This window comes from Peromyscus californicus, unplaced genomic scaffold (assembly GCF_007827085.1).
Source record: "Peromyscus californicus insignis strain IS unplaced genomic scaffold, ASM782708v3 Scaffold_24__1_contigs__length_46423439, whole genome shotgun sequence".
NCBI classification, from domain to species: Eukaryota; Metazoa; Chordata; class Mammalia; order Rodentia; family Cricetidae; genus Peromyscus; species Peromyscus californicus.
The window spans coordinates 41,748,966-41,766,408 of record NW_026294535.1 but is presented as its reverse complement, the minus strand read 5'-3'; the positions used below and the strand labels follow the sequence as shown (position 1 = coordinate 41,766,408).

General features: G+C 38.3%; 1 protein-coding gene across 14 annotated transcripts in view; it reads left to right on the top strand.

Moving 5' to 3' along the window:
* Slc16a7 (solute carrier family 16 member 7) overlaps nucleotides 1–17,443 on the top strand; it is a 165,253-nt gene that overhangs the window by 21,040 nt on the left and 126,770 nt on the right. For 4 of the 14 annotated variants that reach the window (XM_052753515.1, XM_052753506.1, XM_052753512.1 and 1 more), the window contains exon 2: nucleotides 2,805–2,919. The exons of the other annotated variants lie outside the window; for them this stretch is intronic. The gene's annotated coding sequence lies outside the window, so the exon portion shown is untranslated. The remainder of the gene's footprint in view (nucleotides 1–2,804; nucleotides 2,920–17,443) is intronic. 14 annotated transcript variants of the gene reach the window in all.

Genomic DNA, 17,443 nt, shown 5'->3' with positions numbered 1-17,443 from the left:
AGAAAAGAGAGAGAGACAGGGGTATATAGAGTGTGTAGGTGCATGTGCCCATGTATATATGTGTGTGAGGCCAGAGGCCAATGTGGGAGTCACCCTGTACCATTCTCCACATTTTTTGAGACAGGGTCTCTCACCAAACCTGTTGCTCACCTGTTGCTTAGACTGGCTGGCAGTGAGCTTCGGTATTTTCCTTCTTTCCTACCCAGTACTGCAGTTACAGATGCTCAGGACTGCCACGTCTGGCCTTTTATCTGGGTTTTGGAGATCTGTACTGAAGCCTTCCTGCTTGGGCAGCTGGCACGCTATTGACTTGAGCTCAACCCCTTAGACAATTTCTTTATGGCCAATTCTTACAGACAAATATTAGGAAGGGCCAATGCGGTGTTGTTGCCTGGCATTGGGGATAATGGATTCTGGTTTCTATGCCCCTTCTTGGGGGAAGATGAGCAATAGTTTCTGTGGCTTCCTTGTGCAGAAAAGAAGGGGCTGAGGATGGAAGGCAGGAGAGAGGAGGGCAGGAGAAGGTTGGACACAAAACTTTGTTTCTGACACTTTAATTTGGAAAAATCATTTTCTGAGCCTCAGCAGTATTTATTTTTATTTTTTTCTCTTCCCGTCAACTGAACTGAATAGATTTTGATTTGTTGGTGCCAAAAATACCTGTCCGTGAAACAGGTTTGATTATGTATGTTATTCTGAGTTTTGCTAACAGAGAGGAGTCTCCAAGGATTATAGACTCAGTGTTCAAATTCTAGATGCAAAACAGAACAGGTCAACTTGGAAAATTATCTCCTACTTCACATAACAGCTCTTTCTTCTGAGAAGTCCAGGTAATTATTGGCTGTACAATGAGGTGTATTTATGAAAGACGAAGACACCACAATATTGTCAGTCTGCATCAGCATTAACATTAAGGAGGCAAGTGTGACCTTGCCCAGGGGGTGAAGATATTTTTCTTGCCTGTGAATCTCAGAAGGGATGGCATTTGTCTTTGCAGTTCCATCAGTCTGAAAAGTTGATGACTACGGACGGGCCCTTCTGATTGCCTCTGTTCTTGACATCTGTCTGCGGGGCAGAATAAGGTTGTATGTCTCCAATGAAGGAAAAAGAAACAGGAAATTGGTTAGAGAAGATGAGTGAGATCCTCGTAGAAGAGGTGGAAGCATCAAGCATTTAGGAGTAAGAAGAAAATTAACAGAAACACTCCCACAGAAAGGAAGCACATAGGATTATTTGTGAGAAACAGATAATACAAAAGAGTTCACCCCTCTTATTATCCCCAATATTACCTTTCAACAATTTACCATTCACCCTGGTTTCTAAGCTCAGTGGCTTTTGGTTTGTTCATTTGTTTGTCTGACTATGCAAACTTGGCTTGCGATGGCATTATTAAGCCAAGTACAGTTTGGTATGAGATACAATGTATAATTTTCTCTAGTAGGAACTGTAAAGCTCCTTGAGTGGTATTCCTTAATGACAACTGGAGGGACTTCCTCCCCCTCACCCTGCACGCCCCCCTCCAGTGCTGGGAATTGAACCCAAGACATTGCTTGAACTGGAGAGTGCTTTACCATTGAGCTACACTCCCAGCAGAACTTCTAGTAGTGAGGCTTTAGCCTAGGGGCCCCTTAAGTTCTCTCTGAAGTCTAGACATCTATTTTTGTGTGTGTATGTGTGAGAGAGAGGATTCTAGGCCTGTGTTCATAACCTTGTGTTTCACAATGTCACATCCCTCTGCTTTGGGGATTGGTTTATGGTAGCTCCCAACACAGTCTATTGATTATATTGAGTTTTCTGCCTTTGCAGCCCATAGTGAGTTCTGGAATTCTGCCATGTTTGCTCTAGTGTCTTTCCTTGGGTAACAGAGTCCTTGCTTCCCTGCCTGGGTGCTGAGATCCTGGTATCTTAGAGTAGATCATGTCTGGGAAGGTCTCTGTGCTGCCTGAACTTCATGTCCTTCTCATCTGCTGGGCCAAGTATGGATTCCTCTTTCTAACTGCCAGCCATGCTCCTATTTCCTCTAACATTTAGTCTTGTCTGCCTACCTCTCTGGGACACCCTCTAATCAATTTGTCTTTGCCTGAATTTCCAAACTACTGTTCTCCTTTTATTCTTAGATTACAGAGATTGTGACAGGGAAACAGAGTATGTGGTCTGAGCACAAGTTTGTTTCAAATGTGAGGAGATGCAAAAATCATTTTTTTAATTATTATTTAATTGTAGCCTAAGTTTTCTCTGGTCCCAGGTTCCTCTGGTCCCATCTGGCCCTGTGGTCTCTCAGCCACTTATAAAATAATCATTCAGAGGCTTAATGTTATTTACAAACTCTATGACCTATAGCTTTAGCCACTTGCCAGCGAGCTCTCTCATCTTAAATCAACCCATTTCTATAAATCTGTATGTTGCCACATGGCCCTGGCATCACCTGTCTGCTGACATCTTCTTGCTCCTTGGGCAGTCTCGTATCTCTCTGCCTCTGCCTTTCTTCTTTCCTCTCTCCTTAGATTTCCCGCCTGCCTCTAAGCTGCCTTGCCATAGGCCAAAGCAGCTTATTTATTAGCCAATGGGAACAACATATATTCACAGTGTACAGAAAGATATCCCCCAGCATTTAATTTTTATTACAAGATTTTTTTTTTCCACACCGAAGCTAGACAAGTGCATGTTTTCAAATGTCCCCAGTTAGTGTTGGACTGGGACAGAGGCAGAGGATGGTGCAGAGGATGCATGCCCATATTTATAACCTTGTCTACTTTTCCTCCACTGCTGCCCAGTCACTTCCCATTTGATCTCTGATTATTCAGGGTGAAGTAAATGGGAAAATGAATGCCCCAGTCCCATTAAGCCCTGCTTTCAAAGTGAGAAGATTGTGAGTGTCCTCTGAGCTTCTCACGTATGTCACCGAGCACGCGGAGTAAGGTAAAGACAGGTTGTTAAGTGAGCTAGAAAACTGTCTTCTAATGAAGCAGAAGCTGATGGTGAAAGCACCCATTTAATTACATGTTCAAACATTACTATCAACCTACTCAGATGTTGCTGGGATGCCATGTAATCCACCATCATTTTTCTTCTCGTTTGAAAAATTTAAGTTGCTGTCTGCCTCCTCCTTCACTGGGGCTGTTTAAAATAAAAATGCAGAAGTTTGTCAAATGCTTCAGTCACACAATATATTGATAGAGGAAGCCAGAGTATAATTGTCTTTTTCCATCACCAAGTACTTGATAAATCTTTGTGCATTTTCTAGATGGTTTTAACTTTTTTAGTTTTACATGTAATATAGATCTTGCATAGTTTTTATATATACATATTATAGTGACATTATGTTGGATTAAAACTTTGTTTCTACTTCTTTATAGTATGTCTCCACAAATGGTTCTAAATTTTAATAGATGAATTCATTGTTCCTACTGTTGTGTTATTTCTGTTTGTTATTTTTGTGTTTTACTGATTATATCTCTTCCAGTTGGTAGAGTGAAAAGCGATACCCTACATGTGTTTCACCACTGTGTACTACACTTTTATGTAATGAATCATTTTTCAGTGATTGTTTTGATGTTCATTTATTCCCACAATAGGCAGAAATACTCCAGTGCCACATTTCCCTATGTAGATGGCCATTTGTCCTAAAACTATAGCTTACATGCAGTGTGTGTGTGTGTGTGTTTGTTTGTGTGTGTGTGTGTTTACCTTTGTAATTGGTCCAAACTAACACTAGTGTGTCTAAATGTCATGATCACACAGCTTTATGATGAGGCTTCATCTTTGGTAATGTACATGACCCAGCCCCCACCTTGGTTCCTCTTTAGAAATAGCTTTGCTTCCCTTGGTCTTGATCTGGATCTCTCTCACAGATATTTTTGACTCCAGCTATAAAATAGAAAATAGCGATGGGATTTCCCCCATGTCACCATCCCTTTAAGATCTATGTTTCCTGAAATCAGGACTCAAGAAATGCTTCTTTATTTCAGATTGGTCAGTTTATTTCTGGAGTTAATTTGTGCAAGACGGTCTTTGTAGTCCAAAACTCCACTGTTGAAAGTATCTAAACATTTATAAAATATGAAAAGCAATAAGAAAGTATGAAACATCTAGAGAATAAAATGAACTGACAAGGGAAACTGGGTAGTTAAAAGGATCTCTCAGGTTTCTTTCCTTAGATATTTGGTGCACTGAGCGCATTGGTCTTGGAGTTTCAAAGCCCAAATGATACATCTATATGAGAGGGGGGGGCATGGAGATGGAGACAGAGACAAAGGTGTGAGGGAGGAAGGGAGGTGAGGGAGGGAGGGGGAAGGGAGGGAAGGGGGAGGGGAGGAAGGAGAGAAATAAAGAGAGGCACCTAGCAAATGCAGAGAAACCGGTCTACTTGTAAACTTGGCAGTTGTCTAAGGGAACAAAAAAACATAATCTGAGGATCTATAATCAACAGTCATTCTTCAAATGACTATGGAGCCCAGCATGTTTCAGAAGATCCACAGTCTACTGTGCTTGATAATGCCTTAGGCCCTGGCAGAAAGAAACATAAATTCTTAACTAGCAACCCAACTTAGCTCACCCTTTTAATAATTCCCACATAATAAAGATCCAAACAATGCTCATTTATAAGAGCTTCTTAAGCAAGAACCAGGGGAAGCAACAGATAAAATCATCCATAAAGATGTTCATCATAAACTTGCCATGCATTTGCAACAGGAAATGATCTCACCCATCCAGTATCTACCATAGCACCCTGATTCAGTCTCCCCATAGAGTACTTAAAATTCTTGACGTACAAACTGCAATTGGCTTAGCCACATGTATAGATAGCAGAAACAAACTAGTTAACACATGTATATAGAATGATTAGAAGTCAGTAGCTAGACTGGCTGATGATCTCTGCTCCAAGTTTTACTAAATTTACATCCTTGGAGAACTTTCCTGACCACCATCTAACTCGTGTTTTTTCTTCAGTAAATGGAGATAATGACTAACCTAGTCAGCCTAAGGATTCTAAGTTCCTACATGGAAAAGTCAGAGGAATCTTTCCAATATAGCATTCATTCAATAGTATTAGTTATTTTTTTTCCCTTGAACTTGGTAGGGTCTATTATCTGTGAGCTGGAGTTAGAGCCGTGTGACACAAGCATGTCCAGATATATTTCTTTAGTGCCATCTAGAAGCAAATAGAATAATGGGTGGCAGTAGCCAGCATTTCTAATACATGAAATAGAAATCAAACAATGAACCAGGCTGGGTAAAAATTTATTGTTTAAGTTCATTTATATATGAAAAAAATTGAATGCTAGAGTTGTTAGCCAAAGAGGCAAATTTTGTAAAATTTATTGACAATTATAATAATATGTAAAACTTCACAAATGGAAGTTTTCCTACTTCAGTGTATCATGTGTTTATTTATAATTATCGACAGCATTTTGTATGTCAGCCCAACACAAGTGGGCAAGTATGTATAGATTTGTTACCAACACACACATATACACTAATGTATATGTTACTAACACATATACATATATACATGTATACTAACATATATAGATATATACACATATGTGCTTGTGTGTGTGTATTAGTAAGAATAATCAGACTATAAAATGAAAATCATGAGTGTTTTAGAGAAATGAGTATTTGTGGTGCCAAAATTCTAAGAAAATTATTAACTATTTCAAAGAATAATTTTTTGTTCATCCTTTTAAGCATCTGAGGCTTTGTGTTTGTTTTGAGGGAAGAATGTGTGATTTAGAAGTGATGGTGTAGACTGAGACTAAATTCCCACAAATGAGTACAGTCAGTCACGTTCTGAGTATTCTCAGGACTTAGGTAACTCAAAAATGAATAATAGAGCAATCAGTACTTTCAGTGGGCTCTGCCTTCTCCATGGTCACAGTGCACTCATGTATTTGTCTTACTAATCTTAAATAGACCACTCTCTGGTTTTCAGTTTTACAGATGATTACTACTGAGGTTCGGGGACTTTGGTGACTGTTTGGCCATTGAACAACAGAGGCAGGGTTTGTCCAGACTTGGACACGGGAGTCCTGCTCCTTGCTGGGGAGTCTCACTGTGGAGCAAGAGTCCAGTTCTCGTCATAAGTGAGCATCCTTCTGTCTGTGTATGAGAACGCACCCCTGAGACCCGGCTGACTCCACAGCACAAATCTGCTCACTTTTCCTTTGATTGCTTTTGCTTCCTAACTGCCAAGGTTACAACTCATGGCAGCTTGGTCAGATTAAAGGAAAAATCTAGTCTGATGCAGACAAAAGCTCCTTAGAGTTTTCAGTCATTTGCCACTGAATAAAATGGATTCAAACTTTCATCTGAATGCGTAGCATGTAACAGTCCCCACCCACCAAGAGACTATTCTTTTAACATTCATAAATATTTATAAATACTACTTAATATCATTTTTCTACTTACTAGAACATGGGTAAGAGTTGTTAGAAGTACTCGACCTTTAAGTGTGGAGTGTTTAAATTAATTCATGTTATTACTTCAGTTTCACAGCTGACTTGTCTTGTAAATAAAACTTTTCCCTCATTAGAAATGAAGCCAGTCTTGCAGCTCCCCACAGGTTCCGTCTCTTTCACACCATGCTATGCTCTCACACATTGACCTGGACCCCAGGGGAGTCTGTGCAAACTAGTGAATTAAACCAGAAATAATTTCCTGTGGCATTGTGTCACAACCTCAGCGATGAAAAAGAAATCTATTCAGTTCTTTGCACTTAATTAGAAAAAAATTAAATGAAATCTTCTAGAAATATTTAAACTCTAATAGACCAGTATTCAGAATTTCTAAACTGTACCAATTTCATGTCTACCTCTTGGTTAAGTGGTGTTATGGAACTCTCTCTCTCTCTCTCTCTCTCTCTCTCTCTCTCTCTCTCTCTCTCTCTCTCTTTCTCTCTCTCTCTCTCTCTCTCCCCCCTCTTCCTTCTTCTTTCTCTCTTGATTGTATTTTGTGGTGTTTGTGATTAATTCTGCTAGAGAGAAACTTCAGCCTCAATAATTTACTTTTAACATTTGAATAATGACATGCTTTTTGCCCACAGGTGTTCCAAGGGAGTAAGATTAAATGGGACACCTTTCTCTTGGTAAATATGTCATTTCTACTCACTTCCCATTCTCTTTGATGTACATGAAGGCTCATCTTCGCCCTTGTCTCCTTCCTGGAGACCCCTTTTTCCTCTGTTACCTGGACGTTTGCCTATACCTTTTCTCATGTTTCTTTTGTAGCAATACATCTTTCTTCACTGTCAGGTGAATCCTGCTAAGCTGAAAGATTTCTAGGCTTCTGTTCTTGCTCTATGGACTTCGGTAGTGGTCCTCTTGAGTGACCACATGGCACATACCATGGCTAGAACAACAAACTCAATAATCAGCATGTAACCAGTGTTCAATGAGGAAAATGCCAGGGTCGTTCTTAACACTTATCATCACACTACACTTACACTAAATGCTTGGCTTCAGTGCATTCTTAAATTCAACACCATTTCTTCCATTGCTGCTGACTGAGCAGTTGAGAACTTTCACATCATCTGTCTGAATTACCCCACTGCTCATCTCTTTTCTCATTATTATTTTTTGATTCTCCATTGATACTGAACTAATTTTACTAGAAATTTCATCAACTCTTATCCTTCTTGTACCTGGTGATCTGCAGTGACCACGTGGATAGGGCTGTTGCAATCCTTAACTTTGTTTTTATCATATGCTGTCATCTACCATTATAGGCTTTTTCTCTCAATTCATGCCCCTTCTGATCGTGGTGAAAGCTGTCACATGCTGCCTGACCCTTCAATCATTAAATCTGTGTATTTTGATCTTACATCAGAAATGACTTCTCCAAAGTTCTACTCAACTTTTCTTCCATGACTCTGCTAACTGTTACTTCCTCTACAAAGTCATGCCAAGGTCCCCTAGGGAATATTGGTTGCTTTCAAACAAACTTCATCTAAGTCTTAGCACATTTGACTCTAATTATATGCTTCGATATCTGCCTCTGCTATTATTTAATGATAGAAAACAAATAACACCCCTTTTCCCATGTTTCCACCATGCTCTTGCCTTTGGGACTGCTGCATGGATAAATCCTCAGTTGATGACTAAATAACTCAACCGGTTAATTAATATCACACAATAAGCTAGTCAAACGAAATTTTTCCCAGAAGTCAAACTGGCTTAGAACTAAATTAGTTTCCTCCATAATACTTTTGCCCATCTTCATTTATATTGCTTGCAAGTTAAGTTATCTGCCAGTCAGCCTATCTCTCTCCACGTTTATGTTTCCTTTAGTTCATACCATATAAGGAAATATGAGCAACTATTTTGCTCAAATAAGAGACATTTATTCAAGGTAAAGACAGTTTCTGATGAGTGTTCTTGCCATCTTCATTAATTAAGGGGAGAGGAGAGACAGGCCAAGTTTCCTGGACTCTGTATTTGTGCTTGCAAACAAGCGCACACTGTATCATCTCACTTGCATTCACAGCCTCTCAAAGCTCTGTCATATAATGACATCTTGTGTAGGACTATAACATATAAATTTGTGGAAGCACAAGCCTTTAGTCCACAACATTCTGCATCTAATTATACCCGTTGTTCTCTATTTCTGCTACGTCCAAGGTAGAACTCAGCAATCATTCATTGTTTTATCAGATATCTATAGTTGGTTCTTACTTCACAGTTGCACGTCTATGAAAACGACATATTCTCAAATTCCTTAAATGTTGTATAATGGCCACTGTATATGTAACACAGCATACTTGCAATGTTTTACTCATAAGGAATAAGATGAAAGACAGTAATCTATTTTATGAGCAACTTTTAAATAGAGTGGAAGTGACTGACATCTTTAAATAACTCATTTCTCTTAAAAAGATAACACTTCTGTAAGAACCTGAGTTTCTTTGAAAAAAATTTAAAAAAAATTAAACATGAGTTTCTTAAACTTAAAATCTATTATTGCCCTTCTTTAGATTTTCATTATGTCTTTTTGTGTGCCGACTTTTCATCTGTCATGTAATCTGTATCGATCTTGTTCTTGTTGGACATCTCTAATTCCAGTTTCTTCCATGAGGCTCAGTTCAATGACTCCAACCAGAAAATTGTGTTCCTTTTGGATCTTCCTAGTTCTCATTAAGTGATCAAAATCTTAAGAACTCATTGTGTGCTAAACTTGCTTTTTAAACTTTTGTACCTATCGAAACCTTTCGACTATGGTGGTGCTGATCTCTTTTCATCCTGTACAACTGATACTAAGTGTTACATAAAGTCATCCTAAATCAACATAAAATCTTCCTAAATGTGAACGTGTGGTGAAACAAGGGAGGAAGCAGAGAGAACTTAGTGCTGTGTAAGAGGCCATGCAGCTGACTCTCTTCTCCTCTTTGGATTTGCCTCTGAACTCCAGCCAGCGTGATATCACGTCTGTTTGCGGCTGCCTTCCTTGGTGCGGTGTGCTTCATCTCGGCCAAGCTCAGAGCCTCAGCCTCAGCCTTACCACAGCTTCACATTGAGCTGAAGAGCTGGTCTGCCCATGGAATGCTCTGAAAACAGGAACCTGTTTTCTGCTTCTTGTGGGTTTGAACGTGCTCTAGCACATTTTGTACCTGGCTGTAGGGAAACAGCTGGAAGATCATGCTTCTGAAGTGCTGGCCACGTACCAGTGGCGTGAAAAGAAGAAACTTGCTTAGACACTCAGAGGTTCTTTCTTCATCTTGAGTGTGGGAAGTAAAGCCTCTTTCATCAGAGTGCCCTTGATGCGAGTATTAGTGAAATGCATGTGGAAATGACTTGGCTTACTCTGGCCCTCGAATCAAGTCAGTTCTTCTCCTCCCTGACATTAAACAAAACCACTCAGCACAGAGTCAAATAATGCAGTCTCACAGAGTCAGTCTCTGACTACATGTTTTATCATTTGTATGGCTATAAACGGCGGTGGTGCACGTCTTTAATCCCAGCACTCAGGAGGCAGAGCCAGGAGGATCTCTGTGAGTTTGAGGCCAGCCTGGTCTACAGAGTGAGATCCAGGACAGGCATCAAAACTACACAGAGAAACCCTGTCTCAAAATAAACAAAACCAAAACCAAAAAAAATTGTATGGTTACATGTGCATTAAATTTTGATTAGATTTATTTTCTCATGATAACTGTTTCACAGTAAAGTCATAATTTCTTATTTCCAGGGGCTAGTTAAAGTTTAAGGTGATTCCTTGATAACAGTTAGATAACTAAGATCAGTGGATTTCTAGTACACACGGAGTAAAAAGCCCTTGGTCATGGTTGGCAATGACAGGGATACATTTTGAGAAATGCATCATTAGGCAATCTTTGTTATTGCACAAACTTCAAACTTCATCTAGTGGACTTACACCCAATAAGAATAGGTTAAAAAAAGTTTCTTAAAGGATCTCTGGTAATATGAATGAGCATGGTTCATAAGGCCTTATATATTTGCATGTTTGATCCAAAGTTGGTGGAACTCTTTGGGTAGGATTAGGAGGTGTGGCCTTGGTGGGAGGTGTGTCACTGGGGTTGGGCTTTGAGGTTTCAAAAGTCCATCCCATTCCCAGTTAACTCTCTTCTGACTTATGCTTGTGGATCAGAGGTGAACTCTCAGCTACTGCTCCAACACTATGCCTGCCTGTCAATCTCCATGTTCCCTGCCTTGATGGTCATAGTCTCACCCTCTGCACTGAAAGCCTTTAAATATTTTTTTCTATAGGATGCTCTTGACATGGTGTTTTATCAGGACAATTTAAAAAATAACCTGGGCAGGTGGTTAGTAGCATGAACTCTAGTTTATAAATATGGGAACCACACGTAGCCAGGTTCTTTACCTTGCCCAGAGTCACATGTGTAGGGTCATATGCTTCCATTCTGTGCTGTTATATAACGCTTCAGAGCTGCGTGTAGATGACCTTGAGGAGTGGGCGGAACACCTCCAACTGGTGACACTATATACCACGTGAGCAATCTGAGATTTAACTTACAGATGTGCAACACATGCCAAGTGAATTACACCATGTCTGTTACTTATTTTAATAAGGAAAAATGTTCAAAGATATGGGTAGAAATGGGATAAGCGAAGCTTAACACAGTGCTGTTGTACTAGGAAGAGAGATCATTGCCTTGGTTGTGGCTCTGGTGTAGAGGTATTGACCTTGGCTCTAATGACAGCACAGGTATGTGGGAATTCACTGGGGGAGACGGGGGACAGAAGAACCTAACCGGATTTTTAAGGAAGAAAGGTTAGGGTCATAAGATAGACCTCCTGTGGCTGTTGACCCTGATAGATTTGTAACTAATGTGAAGGTCTCTTGCTAACCTGTCTCAGCAAACTCTTTTGAAAAACTAGATTTTTAAAAAAATAAGACATAGAGGAATGTTATGAAAATCAGTTTAAAGAGAGAATTTTGTCAAGTTTTGATTTTTTTTTTAGCAGATCTCAGTGCCATCTCCTCCCTTCTCCCTCCTTTTGTCCTTTCTTGCATTCCTCCCTCTCTTCATCATTCCTTCCCCCCTCCCTTCTCTGAAAGAAATGGGCCTGGGTGTAAATTAAACTGAGAGAAGGAAGCAGTTCCCACGAAAGGTTCTCGCTGGCCTCTTGTGGTTTCTGCATCCCATGCGTCGGGTACAGTTAGAGTGAAACATCCCCGTTAGAACTCCCTCAGCTAACATTAGTGAAAACTGTAGAATGCTACCAGAGTTCTCTTCCTGACGCCTCAGGCTAGAGTATTCTCTGCGCATTATTTATTGCTGTCGTGGAGCCGTTAGCTGTTGCTATTAGAACTCTGCTTATACCGAAGGTGTTATGGCTGGATGTATGGGCTCCTGATTCTCATTACGGGCTGCTGACCTCTCCCTATAAATCTCAGCTTGGAGTTACCAGCTTTCTACTTGTTGGCCCTAATTGGAAAGTTCTCTGCTATATACAGATACAAAATGTACGATCAGAGCTTGAATTTCTGCCCCTTATTAACATTGCCTCTGTGACTTATTCCCTCAATTCTCTTTCCATTGGAAATCTAGCCGAAACAAATTCCTCAGCTTTGTATACAAGTGAGCTTAGGTAGAACCCATTATATACTGCGCAATCCACTAACCAGGAGTGGTGATACTTGGGCAGCTAGAAAATGTTAAAATGGCCTTAAATAATTAAGCACTTGTACACCATTTTTTTAAACTGAGTAATCTAGATAAAAATTCATGGAATTTTCAAAGTTGGAAAATTATTTTTGTGTTTGAAAAAAATTCAATTATCAAGCGTATAGTACTAAATGGTGTGATGGATCTGTGGGGGATGTATACTAATTTCATGGAACTTTCCCTTTAGATGGACTCTATGGGCAAAGACTGATGGGTGTCTATAGGAGGAAGAGTGAATGTTTCTGACTTCATCTATCAGAAGAAAGTATTTCCCTGACATAATATTTTTAATTTCTCATTAAAGTAATGTATTCATACTGGGATATTTGCCAGGAGGCTATCATGATATTCATTTTAAGAAAAAGTATTAGCTGTACCCTGTACTCAGAAACTCTTTAACCCAAGATGTCCCAGTTCTGAGTCTTTACATATGGCTTGACTAGAAGTCAGTATAATCCAGAGACTCATCTCAAGTGTACACTTAAAAGTCTTGATATATATATATATATATATATATATATATATATATATATATATATATATACTTAAATAGTTACACCACTTTTATTTAAGTAGCATTTAATAGTCATGTGGGATATTCTAAATAAATTTTATTCTCCTCAGATTTTTCTTTTTATATTAAAAAAAATTCTGAAGCAGTTTCAAAGAAGAGAAACTTGAACTCCACAATCTCATGAGATGAGGTTATCATTAACTTTGAAATTTAGATATGTGTAGAATTATTGTATCTCTAAGAAATTAAACATGATTACTCAAATATTATCCCATGGCATACAAGTACTAAAACAATACACAGCTTTTAAATAACCTAGGAAGTATTCATATTTGAAGAAGAAGAAACTGACTTTTAGTGATTAAGATTTTCAGGTTCACACAGCTCATCAGTGGTTGAACCAAACATGCAGATCACTCTTTTTACATATTCTGTAAGTAACTATCTCCAATCTTAGTAAGTGCAGTTAAAATCTCCTTCATGTTTATATGCTGGAGACCAATAGAACTCATAATAATCATGTTGATCAATAGTTAACACATAGAAAACATTACTATAGATACTATATAGCAATTACTACTTATGGATATCTTATGAATTATTTATTACTTGTAAATATCAAATTAAAAGGAGACCATGGTATTTTCATAGGTCTTCCTGGTTTATTAAGTTTCTGGTCCTTTTTTGTTATCATCTGAGATGTTCTATACCTTGGTGGTTGGACCCGGTGTGAAGTACACTAGTTAATTTTAATTTTAGCATCAAATACTCATATAGTCACGTACCTTTCTATCCCATTTCTATTACTGTGAACTATCAACGTAAGAGGATACATGTGGCAAAAGTTTGTAACCTCTTTTTCTTTCCTGGCTTGGACCTGAATAATTCTTTTTAATATATTGATGTATTTCTGAAAGATTCTCAGTCATTTCAACATTTGGATTAGAAGTTGAGGACTCTTTTTTTTTTTTTTTCATAATACTCTTACCATTATTACTATCTGAATCATCCAGGGTCCTCTAGAAACATAGGCCCAACAGAATAATTTTATAACAAAGAAGACTTATTAGATTGGCTTGTAGAATACTGTGTGAGAAGTCCAGTACAGGTTGCCTTCACACCGGAGAGGCTGGGCACTAACTGCTTCATCCATGAGGTTGTGTACTTTGGCAGTTCCAGTCTGGTGCTGAAGGACTGCAGGACTCCTGGAGTATCACTGTTCTTCAGTCGCATAGGAAGATGAAGGATGGTAGAGGCAGTAATGGGTAGATGAACTTGCAAACAACGTAGATGCACTGTCCAACAAGATGAAACATTGCAAGCAGGCAAAATAGCAAAAATTTTTTCCTTTGTCGTCTGTACATCTGGGCCACCACTGGAAGTGCTACTTACATTCAGGGTGGGTGTTCTCAACGTCAGTGTATACAGGGCCTCATCTCTTAGTCGATTCCAGATCTAGTCAAGTTGACAGTGGAGACTATTCACCATGCTGTCTTTGTTCCTTCCTGGGGAAATTAATTTTCAGTGTGTTTCATCAAATTTTTGTTTGCTGCAAAAAAAAAAAAGTGCATTGTTGTGCCCCTGACGAAATCTTCCCCCTGTTTAAATTTCTTATATTAAAACAGATAAGCAGAAAACAATCTACATCTGTAACACAGTCTCTGTGACAGGGAGTGTATAATCAAAGAGACAAAAGCAAAACAAAATGACTGTTTCCAACCCCCTGACACTAGATGTAGAGATTTGTTTCCTACTTCAATGGATTCTGCAATTCTCAGCCAACATTAAGTAGATACTGTCTCACAGTTTAAGGCCTCAGTCCATGAGAGCACTACCATCACATACCACAACTGACATTCGAGGTTTTCTACAAATCTGTCAAAACTCTTTGCAAGTCAAGAGTTCCCGGGACTCCCTCTCCCATTCAGTAATTCCCTAGATAAGCTCCCCAGACTTGGCTAGCATTTTACTGATGTTTTTCAAGGCTGTGAAAGGACACAGATCAAAATGGCCAATTGAAGTGGTACATGGTGCGAGGTGGGTGTGAAATCAAAAGACTTATACCCTGCCTGTATATAGAAACTTCCAAGGAGTTGGCATGACCTTTGTGGTAGTGTCTCTTTCTTAGCTCTGTTTAAATAGTTGAAGGGAACTAAGAGGTGTTTCTACGGGAAAATTGGAGCTATCACTTAAGTGAGTTGTCCCAAAAGAATTGGCGATTTTTTTTTCTGTTTCTAATGTTTGACTAGGAGGAGGAGCACATCATGATTACAACTTATGTGTTTTATTTAAATTTTTGCAGATGTCCTATTTTGTGTTTACAATGTAGTCTTACTTTATCATGTACTGTTTACAGACTAAGGAAAAAAATCAAATTCCACTTTTCTAAATAATGTGATTATTTTCGCTTGCTACTAGAAACTAAATGACTGGAGTTCTGAAAAAAATTGAGTGTTTTTGCAAAAAAAAAAAAAAAAATACCCTTGCATTCTATCCACTCAAATATCAAAAGGATTCCTGTTTGCTATTGATTGCTAAAAACCATTTATCATGCCAAGTGTTTGTGATTGTTTAGGATTTTTTTTCAGTGATTTCCTCCCCCTTCACTTTTGCCATTTGATTGACAAATATAATGAAATTTGTTGGCAGCCCCTATCAGAAACAAGTGCTGCCGTGTATTATCAACTGGAAACAGTCACCTTTCCTCTCGGCAACCTCAAACAGAGTCTAATATTCCAAGTTCCTTTTCTAAGACATTACACAAAAATTGAAGTATTTTGGAGTTAAAAAAAAAATTTCTGTGGTGAACGCATAGCTCATACTTATTGTTTGAAATCTCCTTGTGCAGCTTTTTAAGCTTTAATTTCTGTAGACAATTGAATCATGGTGGCTATTAGCACATGTGTGTGCCAGTGTGAACTTGTTTGAGAAGCACATGGAAAGTAAGTCTGTAGGTGGCTGTCTCCTCCATCTCTGAACCAGAGGCCTTTCGTGTTGACCAAAGGAAGCGTCTCTCTTTCTTATTCCTACATTCTCCTCTGACAAATTTTGAATGCAGTGGTCCTTTTAATTTGCCTATTGTATTGGCAGAACAAGTCTATGTTCAGTTGATGCCAAATGTTTTCCATGTTATTAATCATAATTAGCCTTCTCTTATTTATGCATTCAAAAACCTTGCTAAGAACCATTTTCTTTGATAGAGATATTGTGCTCAACAGTATGCAGTTCCTGCCTCATAGGGCATAGTAAACTTATATTCATAAACGAATATTTTAGTCATTCCAAACATATAATCATGTAGTGATTTTTGAGATGTATTCTTAAATTTTTCCAGCATAAACACAAATTAGTCTGTTATTTTTTTATTACAACATATGCCTTTGTAGCATTACTGCTTTTATATTCTAGACAATCATTTTGTGTAGAAGTTTCTGATTTGAAGAGAATGTCTCAGCAGTATTGGATATTCTGATGCTTTTCTCCAGCCCAGACCTTAATGAAGCATGGCTAGTCATGCCCCCTAGTGTGGATCATACTTGCTATAGAAAGTGTTGGTGGATTTTTCTGGATGTCTCTCATAGGGAAGTTTGCCTTTGCTGGTAGGATGTGTAGTGATGGCTCCCCCACTGTAAGATCTCAGACTGGATCCATGTGCTCAGAGGTGATGGTGCACATCCAAAAGCCTCAGCTATTTCCTAATGTTGCTTATACAGTGTCAAAAGGAAAAAAGGCCTCTTTAGCACTTGCAAAGTAAATATATATTTCTCTCTAAATATATTTCTTTCTTTATATATTTTATTATGTATTTAAAATATATATTTAAAAATATGTTTTTATATATTATATATTACATAATAAATAGATATATAATATACATAAAGCATAATTATATCACTTATAACACATAGTATATATGTTATATATTATATTTATATTTAATTATATATAGTTTATATATTTTTATATGTATGCTTATTTATACATAAAAGGACATTTAAATAAGCACAATCTACATTAAGCCTTTTCTTCACATTTTCCTACCAGACACAAACTTTGTGAGTTGAACTACAGTGTAACAAGAGTTTCAAAATAAATTTCCATCTTCAGATTTTATGAATACATGTACATTGCTTATACAAGCCTAGTATGAGCTCTTTGTCTTTTGATCTTCTTGTTTCCTCCTAATTCTATTTTTTATGGAAATTACAAATTTATTTCATTTTTCTGTATCTATTTTCCTTTTTTTTTCTCAATTTTTTTTAACAAAATAAAATATAGTAAGATGAAACAAAAACTACCACATCGAAGTCAGACATGGCAAACCAGCAGAGGAAAAGAGCCTCAAGAGACCCACCCTTTCACACATTTAGAGCTGCATACAAGTACTGAACTGAAAGCTATAGTACATATGCAGAGGACCTGGTGGAGACCCACGTAGGACCCCTGTTCATGCTGTTTCAGTCTCCGTGAGTTCATATGAGCCTTGCTCAATTGATTTAGGGGGCCTTTTATTCCTGGTGTCTTTCATCACCTCTGGCTCCCACATTTTTTTCTGCACCCTTCTCTTTGGGGTTCCCTCAGCTCTGAGGGGAAGGACTTGATGGAGACATCTCCTTTAGAGCTGTGTAATGTCTGGCTGTGGGTCTCTATTTGTTCCCATCTGCTGCAGAAGCCTCTCCGATGATGACTGAATAAGGCAATGATCTATGATTATAGCAGAATGTCATTAGGAGTCATTATTACATTTTTCTTCTTCCTCCTCATTCTTTTTTTTTTCCTGTAGTATT